Source organism: Pinus tabuliformis, chromosome 9, assembly GCF_031772625.1.
Source record: "Pinus tabuliformis cultivar Carrire ecotype Pingquan chromosome 9, CPIR1, whole genome shotgun sequence".
Classification (NCBI taxonomy): domain Eukaryota; kingdom Viridiplantae; phylum Streptophyta; class Pinopsida; order Pinales; family Pinaceae; genus Pinus; species Pinus tabuliformis.
In genome coordinates, this window is record NC_142307.1 from 193,102,328 (window position 1) to 193,117,078 (window position 14,751).

General features: G+C 41.1%; 1 pseudogene across 1 annotated transcript in view; it reads left to right on the forward strand.

Annotated features, from left to right (window-relative positions):
* The first annotated feature begins 1,919 nt into the window (after positions 1-1,919).
* LOC149147794 (transketolase, chloroplastic-like) overlaps positions 1,920-14,751 on the forward strand; it is a 44,853-nt pseudogene continuing 32,021 nt past the window's right edge. The window contains exon 1 of the transcript XR_016263063.1: positions 1,920-2,701. The product of XR_016263063.1 is annotated as a transketolase, chloroplastic-like (transcript). The remainder of the gene's footprint in view (positions 2,702-14,751) is intronic.

Here is a 14,751-nt window from a genome sequence, read left to right on the forward strand (position 1 = left end):
ATGTTCTTTCTAGATCCATCTTCTTAACTTTTCCCGAAGAATTCCCAATATCCTCTAAGACCTTATGGTGGCAGAAAGGTCGAGGGCGATTTGGGAGTCTCACCCAAACCAAATTCTGGAAACCATGGAGTAATGAAGAGCCCTACTCTGCCCCAAAACCAAGGCCCTTCATTCAAGACATATTCCAAGTCTTTATGTATATCAAATTGAACAATAAAGAAACATGTTGAACACAAATATATGTCACAATTTGGTGTCCAAGTGGAAAAAAACCCATTGGTGTAAGACATCAGAGTTTGGCCAAAAACCATTAAACCTACAGATAACAACTTTTGATTGTAGAGCAACAAGAAGAGAGTTTACCTCTAGAAGATCAACTTCCATGACTAGAGCTTGTTCCCTTTGCTCAATAATGTGGGGGTGAATAATATTTTGAATCACACAATCTGGATATCCCCTTCCCTACGTCCTTGAAAGAGACAAATCCATTGGGGATTTTGGAACCTAAAGCTCCACCTTATAGCGTTAGATTCAATATGATAGTTTCATTCCTTTGGATGCAATATTCCTTTATTTGAAAGGAATCCTATAGTTGTTTCCCTTCAGAAATCAGACATTGAGACGATGTTGGGATTCCCAAACTGCTTTATATACTTTGTTTTAAGTTTTCCACCACGTTAGATTCCCTACTCCAAAAGAGGGAGGTTTTTCCTTTTAGATTTTTTAAGAAAATTTGGAAAGACTTCGTTTTAGTCTCTATCTTTTCTTCATCCAAGACAATGAATGGAAAACTTGGAAGGGAAACAAAACATTGCATAAATTGAGTTTCAGAGACAAGAAACATTCGTAGGTGAAGTCCTGACAAAGGAGACGTCCACATGACCTAAACCCCAACTATCTATGTGGTCCTTTGGCATCATGTTGCCAAAAACCAATTGAATCCCTATCATGATAACCCCATAGCATCCATGCCCAAGGCCATACATATGGTAGAGCATGACCTCTATAAGACATTGATTGTTGAGGACACCAAGGGCGACCAGAGGCTTAATGATGACATATTTTTCAACACAGAAAACATAACAAACTCTAACGCTCATTTTAACCCATGTTATCAATATTCGTGAATACTTCTTTATTGTTAATACAAGAAATACTTTAACATTCTACCTTCTTATTATTATTATATATATGATATATAAACATTTAATATTTAAGATTAGCTCTTTTTTATTTATATATATTTATTATTTATAAAATAAAAATAAAAATAATCACTAAAATAAAATATTTAAATCTAAATATAATTTTTTATTAAAATTAAAATTTTGGATTTTGAAACACTCGGATTTGAATAAAGAAAATGTTATTAAAATTAAGGTTTTGGATTGTTAAAATAATGTTTTTAACATAAAACGAAATTTAATACTTTTAAATATATACATTTTATAATTTTAATAATTAATATTTGCAATTCCATAATTTAAAATAAAATTTCATATTAATGTTCATTTATCAAAGAAAATTTAAAAAAATTAAAACATCCAAAATTAAATTTAAAAGTACAAAACAGGTTTACAAAAAAGTATATGACACCATTAAATGTTCTCTTGATTTAAGAAACCTGGAGAATCAGGAAATTGTGATCCAATTCAAACCATGTGAACAACTCTGAGTCTCTTGAAATCGGACCGAAAAAGATGAGATCTTGTCGCTGTTTTCGTCTAAACAGTGAATTTATTTAATTCGTCACTGGTAAAGTTGAACAACGACTTTTAATAATTAAGTTGACTTTCTTTTAACAGACCTGTCCTCACAGGATTCACAGGACTCTGCCACCTTATGTGATTATCTTACATCTGTACGCTTGCAACTGAAAATATGACACGAAGTATTTCACCTTTAATTATGCGCCAATTTCCTACTGGTAGCCAAACATACATATGCATACATTTACAACCTGACCCTAATTTTATTTGCTTCACATTCTGTTATTTTCCAACCTGAAATTCTCAGCAAAAATGGCTGCCATGAGCACGTGTTTAGATTGTCTGAGCACAGTCAAATCTAATGTTGTAGGAGGCGCAGATATCCACTGCAAGTTATACACGAACCAAAGAAGCTCTGGATATCTGCGTGCACTCCATCCATATGTGCCCAAAGTCACAATTCCTTACCACCTCGGCTCTCTGCAAAACTTTAGATATACAAAGCTTTGCTTGCATTGGAAGAGAAATCCTGAAAGAAATAGTTACAGTTTGACTTCCGCAAGACGTGCTATCAGCATTAGTAACAAAGTGGAAACTGATGTACTAGCCTCTATTGTAGAAGGCAGGGATGAACATGAAAAATATATGCAGTCATGGAAGGAAGAACTTAAAAGAATGGATGGGTTTGAAAGGTTAAATAGAAAAGAGTGTGATGAGGATTTTGTTCAGAGGTTTATAGATAGGAGATGTGTGGATAACATAAGGATGTTGGTGGTTGATGCAGTACAGAATGCTAAAGCAGGGCACCCTGGTTTGCCTCTGGGGATGGCAGAGGTTGGGTATGTGTTGTATCTAGGCATGCCATGAGGTATAACCCCAACAATGCAAAATGGTTCAACAGAGATCGTTTTGTTCTCAGTGCAGGACATGGGTGCCTTCTTCAGTACGTATGCTTGCATCATCTTGCAGGGTTTCACTTTCAATCTGTTGAGGTAAGTGCTCTGCATGTAAATCCATCCTTTTGAATTCATTGGACACCAAAATGGTCAAATAAAATAAGAAAATAACCTGAAAGTATTTCCTGGATATAGGTGTGGTTTGGTTCTATCCAAGAGACTGAATTGTACTGATCCCTGATATTCTTAATTTTTCTATAAGAACTTAGACAATTTTTTCCTTGTGATTTCCTTATTGAAAATTAAATTTATCTATGCTCACTGAATAAAATGCACACAATATAAAAGACACACACTGCTATTTCTTAACTGTCAAAATAAAATTTTAGAGGAAAATTAATCAGCATAAAACATGCACACTGGGATTTTTAACTGGCAAAATAAAATTTCAATGGAAGCCAATAAAACCAATTTTTACCACACAACAAAATATATTTGCCATTCAAATCAGCTCCTCAAATTTATATATCAAAGTTTACAAGGGCTCCCTTACTAGGAAAATGGCCCACAGAAAAATAAACACGAGCTATAGCAAATTTCTGGAAATCAACTGGGCACCTCAGTCCTCCAAAATTCTGAATCACCCAATCGACCTACTGCGGGTTGCTAGTGCAACCCGTATTGCCTGTACCACCTCTCTAGACTGTTATACAACCCGCTTCTACTAGCTGATCTGCGTACTCGGCATGCTGTATCTGCCCTGATCTGTGCCACTCTGCTACTCGATTTGACTCGTACGACCTTGGCCTCCACTGGATCAAACTGCTGGCATGCTGTATCTGCCCTGATCTGTGCCACTCTGCTACTCGATTTGACTCGTACGACCTTGGCCTCCACTGGATCAAACTGCTGGCTGATTACTCTATTGCTAATCATTGCTTTTGCTTTCAGTGCTTGAGTCACTATCCTTTGTGCCTCAATCTTTCACTGAGTTCTTGTGTGTCTCTCCTTCACCTACCTTTACCTTTTCAATATTAAGTTATTGAAGGAATGGATTAACCATTGATGACTAAGTCTCCATAATCCTAATCTCTTAATGAGATTGAGATTGACGGTTGAGATTAAATCCCAATCAATGGTCAAGATTCATCTAATTTTCTAATGTAAAAGCTTTTACATTTCATTAGATTAAACTCACTTTTATAAAAAGGCATTTCACATGAATGATTCCTTTTGTTGAAGTGAATTACTAAGGTGAGGACATTGGATGACTTACACATATTTTGACACTTAGACCCCTGTGCGGAAGTATCCATCCAAGCTACAAAGACAAACACTCCCTCTTAGCGAGGAAGATATTCTACACAATTCCAAGCTTGTCCCTGTAAAACACAAAGTTCCCCTTGACCAAGGGTTTGGTTAGTGTCCGCAACTTTCTCATTTCTTTATGGAGATCTCTAATAAAGTGATACTTGATCTCTATATGCTTGGATCCGTCATGGAACACTAAATTCTCAGAGAGTTCGATACAACTTTGATTATTATAGTATATCTTCATAGGCTGGAACTCCTGATCAAACAACCTTGCAAGTAACTAGCGAAGCCAAATGTTCCACAACTCACCATACTCGCTTCCATACACTCCGCCTCTGCGAAATTGAGTGATATGGAAGTTTGTTTGCCATTGAACCATGAAATAATTGTTGATCCCAAGTTGAAGCGACTCCATGAGGTGCTTTTCTTGTTTGTTGCACCACTCGCCCAATTTGAGTCTATATATTTTGTAGCCTTAGCTGTTCTTGTTTGTTGCACCCCTCACCCAATATGAGTCTCTGTATTATGTAGCCTTACTCTTTCACCTCCAAGACACCTTACACCATGCTCCACCATACCTCTCAAGTACCTAAGCACATGTTTCATTGTTGCCCAATGTACCTACCTCGACTCCATCATGACCTGGCTCAAGGTGTTCATATCAACAACATATATCTGACATCGTGTTGACCAAATACATAAAGGACCTACAAAAATTTGTAAACTAAAATTCTACTGTAGCAACTGATCTATTTCACTTACTTATTATTCACAATAAGTTATTTATGAAATCCCTTTAGCAAATATTAAAATAAATTCTAGTGCAGTTATCACACAATTACCCAAAGAAAAAATACATGCACAAGGACCAATCACATCAACATAGTTGCTTTTGGACAATTGTCCCCGGAAAAACCAAATGCGGGAAAACCGGTGCAACAGATGAGGGCTTTATTAATCTTCAACAGTAATTGCATTTACAAGGAATGATTTTACAGAGAAACTGAAAGAAAACACCTGAGACTTTCCCTTTGAGACTATCTGACACTTTGGAGACCCTGCTCGCACTCCTGCATCACCTCTACATCACTCTGCGTGGCCCAGTGTGGCTCTCAGTGGCTCTGCGTCCGTCTGCGTTAGCCTACGTGAGAGCTACGTCTCTCCTCTGGACTACGTCTCTCTCTACGCTGTCTCCCACTGTCCCAACATCACCTCCTCTTCAGTTACTGCCTGCTGCTGATGCCCTCCTCTTCCTCCACCCTGCAAGTCTCCCTCTAAAATCGATCTCTTCTACTTGAGAATCGATTTTCCTTGAGATATTGAGTATCTGCCGGTGTGTCTCCAAATGATCCTCAAGTCTTCTCTTATACTTTTCCTGTTGATGAATCAACAGTCGAGATTAAGTCTCTAATCAACGGCTAAGATTAAAACAGACTTGGTCCTCGTCTCTTAGAAGCTTCTCACCCTTATCTTTATTAATACACATTAATATTTTTATTTTCCCAAGGTTAGACTTAGGAACCCATTAAAAATATTAATTATTTTAATAACTCCTCATCCAGGTGGAATTTCTCAAAATGATTTCTGAGTCTTAAAGATCTGATGTGCCTTAGTCTCTCCTCCAAATTTCAAGGCTAGATCACATCCGATGCTACCAAAAATCAACACTCCCTCTTAGCAAGGAATGTGCTCTAGTAATGCTTCATCACTAAATCATCACACTAATCCTCCGCATCGGTATCTGTGCTGATGCTAGGCCTGCTACCCCACATCCACCGCACTGTTGCTTTCTATATTGCTGCCCATGACACTGCCACTGCCACTACTACATCTGTATTGCATCTCCCTCTAAACATGCTACGTCATGCTGCCCATAGCACTACCATTGCTAACTGTTGCACTGCAACTCCTGTCACTTATCCATTTTTTCTACTGAAATGGATTCTTTACCATCCCTATCTTATCTTGGAAATAAACAAACTTTGTTCTTCCTAGAGCCTTGGTGAGGATGTCTGCCACCTGTTCTTCTGTAGGAGTGTACCTCAACTGTACTGCTCCTCGTTGGACATAGTCTCTGACAAAGTGATACCTGATATCAATGTGCTTCGACCGATCATGAAATACTGGATTCTCAAAGAGCTTGGTGCAACTTTGATTATCACACATGATCCTGGTCGCTTCCATCTTTCTCCTGAATAGATTCACAAGCAATTTCCTAAGCCATATGGCTTCCCATGAAGCTGTGCTAGCTGCCATTTATTCTGCTTCTGCTGAGCTCAGAGCCACGGATTTATGTTTCCTACTACACCAGGAGGTCATTCCTGATCCAATGTTGAAACAGTACCCAGTTGTACTTTTCCGATCTACTGAACTTCCAGCCCAATCTACGTCAATGAACCCACTCAGCGTGATGTCATTGCCTCGAGTGTACAATAGTCCATGCTCGACTGTTCCTTGTATATACCTGAGAACATGTTTGGCTACTGCCCAGTGTGACCTCTTAGGTTCCACCATGAACTGACTAAGGGTGTTGACAACGTAACAAATGTTTGGCCTGGTATTGACCAGATACATTAGGGACCCTATAAGCTGCCTGTACAAGGTGGGATCAACTTCTTTATCTTTTGATGCATCAATTTTCTGCTAGTTGGTGATCATTGGAGTAGCCATAGGTCTATAGTCCTGCATCTTGAATCTCTTCAAGATCTTTGTAGCATATCTCCCTTGTCCAAGGAAGATCTCACCCTTCTGTTGCCAAACTTCCAACCTTAGGAAATAATGCATCTGTCCCAAATCCTTCATGTCGAATTCTGTGGCTAGGTTCATCTGATAGTCTTTGATGAGCCTGGATGATCCTGTCAGGAAAAGATCATCCACATATAACACTAGGATTAGAGGTTCATTCTCTATGACAAGATAGTAGAGATTAGGTTCTGCGTCACTTTTGACGAATACCATATTCTGCAAGTAGCCATCTATTTGACCATACCATGCTCTAGGTGCTTGTTTAAGCCCATACAAGGATTTCTTTAATCTGCATACATGAGATTTCTTCTCATGTGTCTCAAAACCTTATGGTTGTTCAATGTATACTTCCTCTTCTATTACCCTGTTCAAGAATGTCGTCTTGACATCCATCTGATGAATCTCCCACCCCATCTGTGCTGCAAGAGATATCATGGTTCTAATAGAAGTATACCTGGCTACTGGGGCGAAGGTTTCTTCGTAGTCTATCCCTTCCTTCTGAGCATGCCCCTTAGCCACAAACCTGGCTTTGTATTTCTCGACACTGCCATCTACAACATATTTGACCTTGTAGATCCATCTCGAACCTACCACTGACCTATCCTAAGGCCTAGGTACCACTTCCCAGACATCATTGATCATTATAGAGTTGTATTCCTCCACCATAGCATTTACCCATACTTGATGCTGAACGGCCTCCTGAAAAGTCGAAAGTTCCCCAACCTGAGCTACCAAGGCCTAGTATCTATGTGGCTATCTTCGCTCCCTTTTATTTTTCCTGGGTGCACCAATGAAGTCCTCCGCGTCTCGTAGAATCTGTCGAAGTTCCCAACTCATTCTTCCACTGGTAGTAGGCACATCTATCAGCTCTTCCTCTTCCTGAGATTCATCCTGTTCTGAAGCTTTGTCTTCAAGAGAATTTCTGGTACTAGTTTCTGTTGGTCGAAGTGGTTTGACCAACGACTCGTCTTTCCACTGCTCCTCAAAAGGCATTTCTCGAGATTTCCTAAAATCTCTGTCCTCCATGAACTTTACATCCCGCTGAACTACTACCTTCCTACTTCCTAGAAGATAGACTCTATCTGCCTTAGCATTCTCGCTATATCCCACAAGATATCATTTCTCAGCAGTTTGATCTAATTTATTTCTCTTTTCTTCGGGTATACGGCAATACGCTAAATCCCAAATATCCTGAAATGACTGACTTCAGGTGTCTTCCCGACAAAGACCTTCTCCGGAGTGATTTTTCCTAATGCCCTATGTGTCTGGACATAAAGTGTCGTGTTGCATGCTTCTGCCCACAGGAATTTAGACATATCCTGATCATACAACATTGCCCTAGCTGCTTCCACAATAGTCTCGTTTTTCCTTTATGCTACTCCATTCTGCTCCGGATTATAGGGAGTTATGCACTCTCTTTTGATGCCTTTCATAATGCAAAAATCGGTGAAGTCCTTGTCAACATACTCTCCGCCATTCTCTGAGCGCAACACTTTTATCTTCTTTCCTGTCATATTCTCCACTAGAGCCTTGAACTCTTTGAATCGACGAAAAACCTCATCCTTGGTTTTTAGAAAGTAGATCCAAGCCTTCCTGGAATGGTCATTGATGAAGGTGACGAAGTCTTCGGCACCACTAAGAGCTTTTGTGGACATCGGTCCACAGATATTTGAGTGTATCAATCCTAGCACACTCTTAGCCCTATTGTTACTTCTGGAAAACGTTGCTTTGACATACTTGCCCAGAGCACACCCTTTGCATACATCATCTCATTTGGTACTTAGTTTTGGAACTCCTGATACTATTTTCCTGAGAATTCTCATAGCCCCATGGTGTAAGTGTCCCATCCTCTTGTGCCATAGTTCATTCAAATCTTTGTCTCCATTAATGCCTTCAGTGCTATTGGTGATTCTAGTTGCAACCTGTACAACCTGTTACTTCTGATTCCAATTTGGGCCTTCTTTTTCCAACTTGGGTGTTTGACATACACTTTCTCCTTAATGAAGAAAACATCATAGCCTTGTTTTGAAGTTGAAATACAGAGAGTAAGTTCATCTCCAATCCTGGCACATGTAGCACATTGGTTGCTCGAAGTCGCTCTCCTGCTTCGGTTTGAAAGACTACAGTACCTCTTCCTACTGGAGTACACTTTGTCTTATTTCCCATGGTGATCTAAAAATTCATTCTTTCTTCCTGATAATCTGAAAAACATTCTCAGATTCCTGTCATATGCCAGGAAGCTCCACTGCCTATATACCAAACCTCAGACGAGGCAGAGCTTGCTAAGCAAGCGACTTCTTCTTCCAATCTGGAAGCTAACATAGAAAATCGTAATTCATGTCCCTTGTGCATTCTTCTGGAAATTTGGGCTAGTCCCCTTGAGTGGATGCCTTTGCATCATGCTCTTGACCCATAGTCAATTTTCCTCTCCTGTTGCCGGATCTTTGCTCGGATAACATGTGAAAATTTCTAAACTGAAATTCTACTGAAACAACTGATTTATTTCACCTACTTACTATTCACAAAAATTTATTTACGAAATCCCTTCAACAAATATTAAAATAAATTCTACTCCAGTTATCACACAATTACCTAGAGAAAAAATACATGCGCAAGAATCAATCACATCAACACAATTTTTTTTGGACAATTGTCCCCGGAAAAACCCAATGCGGGAAAACTGGTGCAGCAGATGAGGGCTTTATTAATCTTCAGCGGAAATTGCATTTACAAGGAATGATTTTATAGAGAAACTGAAAGAAAACACTTGAGACTTTCTCTTTGAGACTATCTGACACTTTGGAGACACGTGCTCCCACTCTTGCATCACTCTGCATGGCCCAGCGTGGCTCTGAGTGGCTTTGTGTCCCTCTGTGTCACCCTGCGTGAGGGCTACGTCTCTCCTCTAGACTATGTCTCTCTCTGCATTGTCTCCCACTGTCCCTGCATCACCTCCTCCTCAGTCACTGCCTGCTGCTGATGCCCTCCTCTTCCTCCACGCTGCAACTCTCCCTCTAAAATTGATCTCCTTTACTTGAGAATTGATTTTCCTTGAGATACTGAGTATCTGCCGGTGCGTCTCTAGATGATCCTCAAGTTTTCTCTTATACTTTTCCTGTTGTTGAATCAACAACTGAGATTAAGTGTCTAATCAACGGCTAAGATTAAAACAGACTTGATCCTTATCTTTATTAATACCCATTAATATTTTTATTTTCCTAAGTTTAGACTTAGGAACCCATTAAAAATATTAATTATTTTAATAACTTCTCATCTGGGTGGAATTTCTCAAAACGATTTATGGGTCTTGGAAATCTCATGTGCCTTAGCCTCTCCTCCTATTTTCAAAGCTAGAGCACATCCGATGCTACCAAAAATCAATAGGGCCCTGTCAGTTGCCTATACAACATGGGATCCACCAACTCTAAATTTGAAGTCAAAGCCTTCTTCGAATTGGTGATCATAAGCATAGCCATGGCCATAGGCCTCCATCTTGAATCTCCTCAAAACCTCTACTGCATACTTCCCTTGACAAAGGAAGATTTATCCTGACCTCTACCATACTTCTAACCCTAAGAAGTGATGTATTAAGGCAATGCCCTTCATCTCAAACTTTTGCAGCTAAATTTTCTTTGCACCCTACTATAAGCTTCTTTGCCCTAGTGAGAAAATAATCATTCATGTATAGCACCAAGATAAGCGAATCAGTCTGAACAAGTATGAAGTGTAGGTTAGGATCCACTTCACTCTTGTTGAAGTCCATGCTCAACAATTATCCATCAATCCCGGAATGCCACACCCTTAGTGCCTGCATGTCTTTCCTAAGCATGCACACATGAGACACTCTCCCTTGTGCCTCAAAACCCTGAGATTGTTCTATATAGACCTCCTCTTTAGTAATCTACTAATCCTATTGAGGAATGTGATCTTCACATCCATCTAATGTATCCTCGGACCTCAACTACATGACTAAAGCTATAGATATGATAGGTTGAATGGAAGTATATCTAGTGGCTACAACAAATGTCTCCTCATAGTCCACTTCCTCCTTCTAGAGAACTATCTTGCCATAAATCTCGCCTTGAACTTCTTGATGCTACCATTTGCAACATACTTGATTTTGAAGAACCACCTGGAACTCACCACTAAATTCCTCTTCATTCCCGACACTATGTCCCACACATTATTCTTCAGGATGGAGTTGTATTCCTCCACCATGCCATCCTTCCAAATCTGTTGATATACTGCTTCATCAAAACTAGAAGGTTTGGAATCAATGATGCTACTCATAAGCACCATACAGTTAGGAAACTTTGTCAAAGGCCTACTCTCCCTAAATGTACTCCTAGGAGCTTCGATGTGCTCCTAAGCATCCCTCAATGTTTGTGTGAATCATTGATGTCTTTTGATAGAAATGGAAGGAGCTATTGACTCCTCATCCCACTTGAATGGTTACTCCCTAAGTTGGAAGCCTCTGGATTTTGAATGTTGTTCACCCTTCAGAGCCTCCTACTCCTCATCCTTTGTCACTAGTAAGGGCTCATGAAACTTCCTAGATGCCAAGTTTTTCTCAAACTTCACATCTTGACTTACAACTGTTGGAATTTCAAGTCTGACACGTTAGAAACCCTTCATGCACTTTACTGATTTATTCCTATCTACTTGTTCTGTTAATTAACAAGTTATTTACCATGTAAATACTAGAAATAAATACAAGTACACACTCAACACATTATAGATCATCAACTGAAGAAAATAGAAACAGACACACAAGTGACGTCGTTGTTTTTGGACTAATGTCCCTGGAAAAACCCAATGCGAGAAAATCGGTGCAGCTATCTGAGGGTTTGATTTATTAAGCAGTTTTAGAATACAATCTGGGTGCCAAATCCGGCTCACCCAACAAAGAAAAATCTCGACAGTAGCACCTCTCTACTCAGAAGCAGATATTCCAATTGAAACCCCGGATAAACACTCCGACAGCTCCACAGCTCCAATTTGCCCCATGAAACCCCATCGTCAGCCTCTCTCTGGCCTAGCGTTAGCCTCTCTCTGGCCCAGCGTTAGCCCAACATCACTCCAGCTTGGCCTGCATCATCCCTTTGGCCCTCTGCATCACCCACATTGGCATTGCGTGAACCCTTGGCTGCTTCTACATCCCTCTCTTCGTCTACTCCGTTGATCCTCCCGGTGCTATCTCTGCCTCTCTGCTTCTGTATTCACTGCACCTCAGCTACAACTCTGATCACTCTCTCAACTTTCTCAACAAACCCAACCCCAGAAAGTCAAAATCTTGATCTCTCGGTGTGTTCTCCAAGTGACACTCAAGCCTCCTCTTATACTTTTCTTGTTGACAAATCAGCGGTCGAAATTAACTCCCTAATCAATAACAAAGATTAGATATGGCTTGATCTATGACTTTTGGACCATTCTACACAGTTTTACATTAATTCACATTAATATTTTATTTTCCCTAAGTTTAGACTTAGGGACTCCATTAAAAATATTAATTATTTTAATATCTCCCAAATTGTTTAGAATCTGCCCAAACCCTTTCTGGGTATTGGAGATATCATGTGCCTTAGCCTCTCCACCAATTTTCGTGGCTAGAGCACATCCGATGCTACCCCAAATCAACACTCCCTCTTAGCGAGCATTATGCTCTAGCCATACTCCTCATTGAGTATCACCCCGATCATTCGGCATCGGTCCCTGTGTTGATGTTAGGCCTGTTGCCCATCATCTGCACTACTGCCTCTTGTACTGCTACCCATGGCCTTGCAATTGCCACTGTTGCATCCGTACTGCAACTCCCTCTCATCCTGTTGCATCATGCTGCCCATAGCACTGTCACTGCTAACTGATGCACTGCAACCCAGTTACTGAGAAGTAAGTAACTGATCTCCCAAATTTGACATCTCCGTCAGGCTAGAAACACTCCTGATGCTGAAGCTCCCTCTATCACTGACAAGTGCTCCCTCTCTGACCTTTGTGTTGCTACAACAACTCCATGCATCTCGCACCGTTGCACACCTCTCTGTGCCATCTTGCACTGGTGCAACACTCTCTTGCCTCTCGCACTGTTACAACCTGCTAGCCTCGCGTTGTCTTGGGAATTCTGCATTGCAGCTTCCTCTGTTTCTCCATCCGCATCCGTCTCTACTGACATCGCCAGTACTGCTACTCCTCTTTGGGGCTCCCGTAGCAAGGTCTAATCCAAGAGGCTGGGTACCTCGAGGATCTTGCCCCTCATCTCTTGTAGTCCGCCTGATTACAGCTCGATGTCTCCCCACTTCTTCTAAAGTGGCCCATGAGCATTCATGGCACAATCACTGTTTGTCTCCACTTCCTTCTCTGCCCTTGCTGGCGCTGCCTTGGTCTCGGAGGCCTCTCCCTTATTCTTCTTCCTTGGACACTAGGTTGCATAATTACCCAGCTCCCCACAGTGGAAGCATTTGACCTTGGAGAGGTCCTTCTTCTTTCATTTCTCTTGCTTTCCCTCAGATGCTAGAGCAACATCTTCCGCCTCCTCCATCTTGATTCTGATCCCCTTGCCATTGCTTCCTGCCTTGCTCAGCCTTCTGATCTCTTCTTGGCGAAGAGTAGCCCACATTTCCTCCTAATCTGGAAGAGTCGCCCTTCCTAGTATGCTCTAGACAAACACCTCTCAGTCTTCTGAGACTGCGTTCAGGGTTGTTCTCACCATCAATTCTGGATCCGTCGTTACCCCTATGGAAGTTAGTTGATCACGGATCTCCTTCAATCGACCGAGGAATGGGTCAATCTGTTCTCCCTTCTTCATCTGGTATGATCACAACTGATTTTCTAGTAGCATCTTCCTCTGCACGAAAGTATGCTGATACAACTTGGTCAGGGCCTCCCATATCTCCTGTGTCGTATTCTTCTCGACAATATGTGGTACTATATGATCCTTGACCCCGTCAAGGATGATACTCTTAGCCCTCGCCATTGCATCCTCGTACCTATCGTTATCAGCCGAGTCAATTGAGATAGCTATCATCCTTAAGACGAAGTGCTTGAAACGATTCTTGTCTAGTACGAATAAGATTTTGGCCTTCTAGACTACGAAGTTTGAGGCTCCGTCCAGTTTGTCCTGGTCTCTTACTCCGTGTAGTGCCATTTCGCTGCTCCTCTACTTCCCTCCTAGAAGTTCTTGGTATGACTCCTTTGAGCCTTGATTTCCCTCCTGGAAACCCTTTTGCCAATGTTGAGATGCCCCTCTCCAATCGTCTGTGCAACTGCAACACTGATCTGGATTCCTTGGCTAGAAATCCACCTCGGCAACAACTCCCTCTACCTTGGTCTTGCCCTGTTAAGCACTGTTCTGACTACAGTACCCCACCAGTTCCACTTTGCAACTTACCCACAGCCTCCTAAACCCCAGCAAACTGAAGGTTAGAGCTCCTAGGCTCTGCACAATCCCAGCACCGGAAAATCAGCCTCCTCATCCAACTGCGTCAGCCCCCTTGGCCTCTGTGTGGCTCTGCGTGAGTCTGCCTTTGCCTCCCTTAGCCTCTGCGCTGCCTCTTCCTAGCTCAATCTTGATGATGCAGGCACTGTGTCACCCCTTCCTTGCTGTTCCTACTCTACTAGGAACAACTTATGTCACTCAGGATAACTGTTTTCTACTGTTGCTGCTCTGTTTGGCTGATGTCCTCAATTCTCCTGTGATCTACAACCACGCTCTGATACCATGTTGGAATTTCTAAGTCTGACACGTTAGAAACCCGTCATGCACTTTACTGATTTATTCCTACCTACTTGTTCTGTTAATTAACAAGTTATTTACCATGTAAATACTAGAAATAAATACAAGACATGCTCAACACATTACAGATCATCAATTGAAGGAAATAGAAACAACCACAGAAGTGACACTGTTGTTTTTGGACTAATGTCCCCAGAAAGACCCAATGCGGGAAAACTGGTGTAGCTATGTGAGGGTTTGATTTATTAAGCAGTTTCAAAATATAATCTGGGTGTCAAATTCGGCTCACCCAATAGAGAAAAATCTCAGCAGTAGCACCTCTCTACTCGGAAGCAGATATTCCGGCTAAAACCTCGGA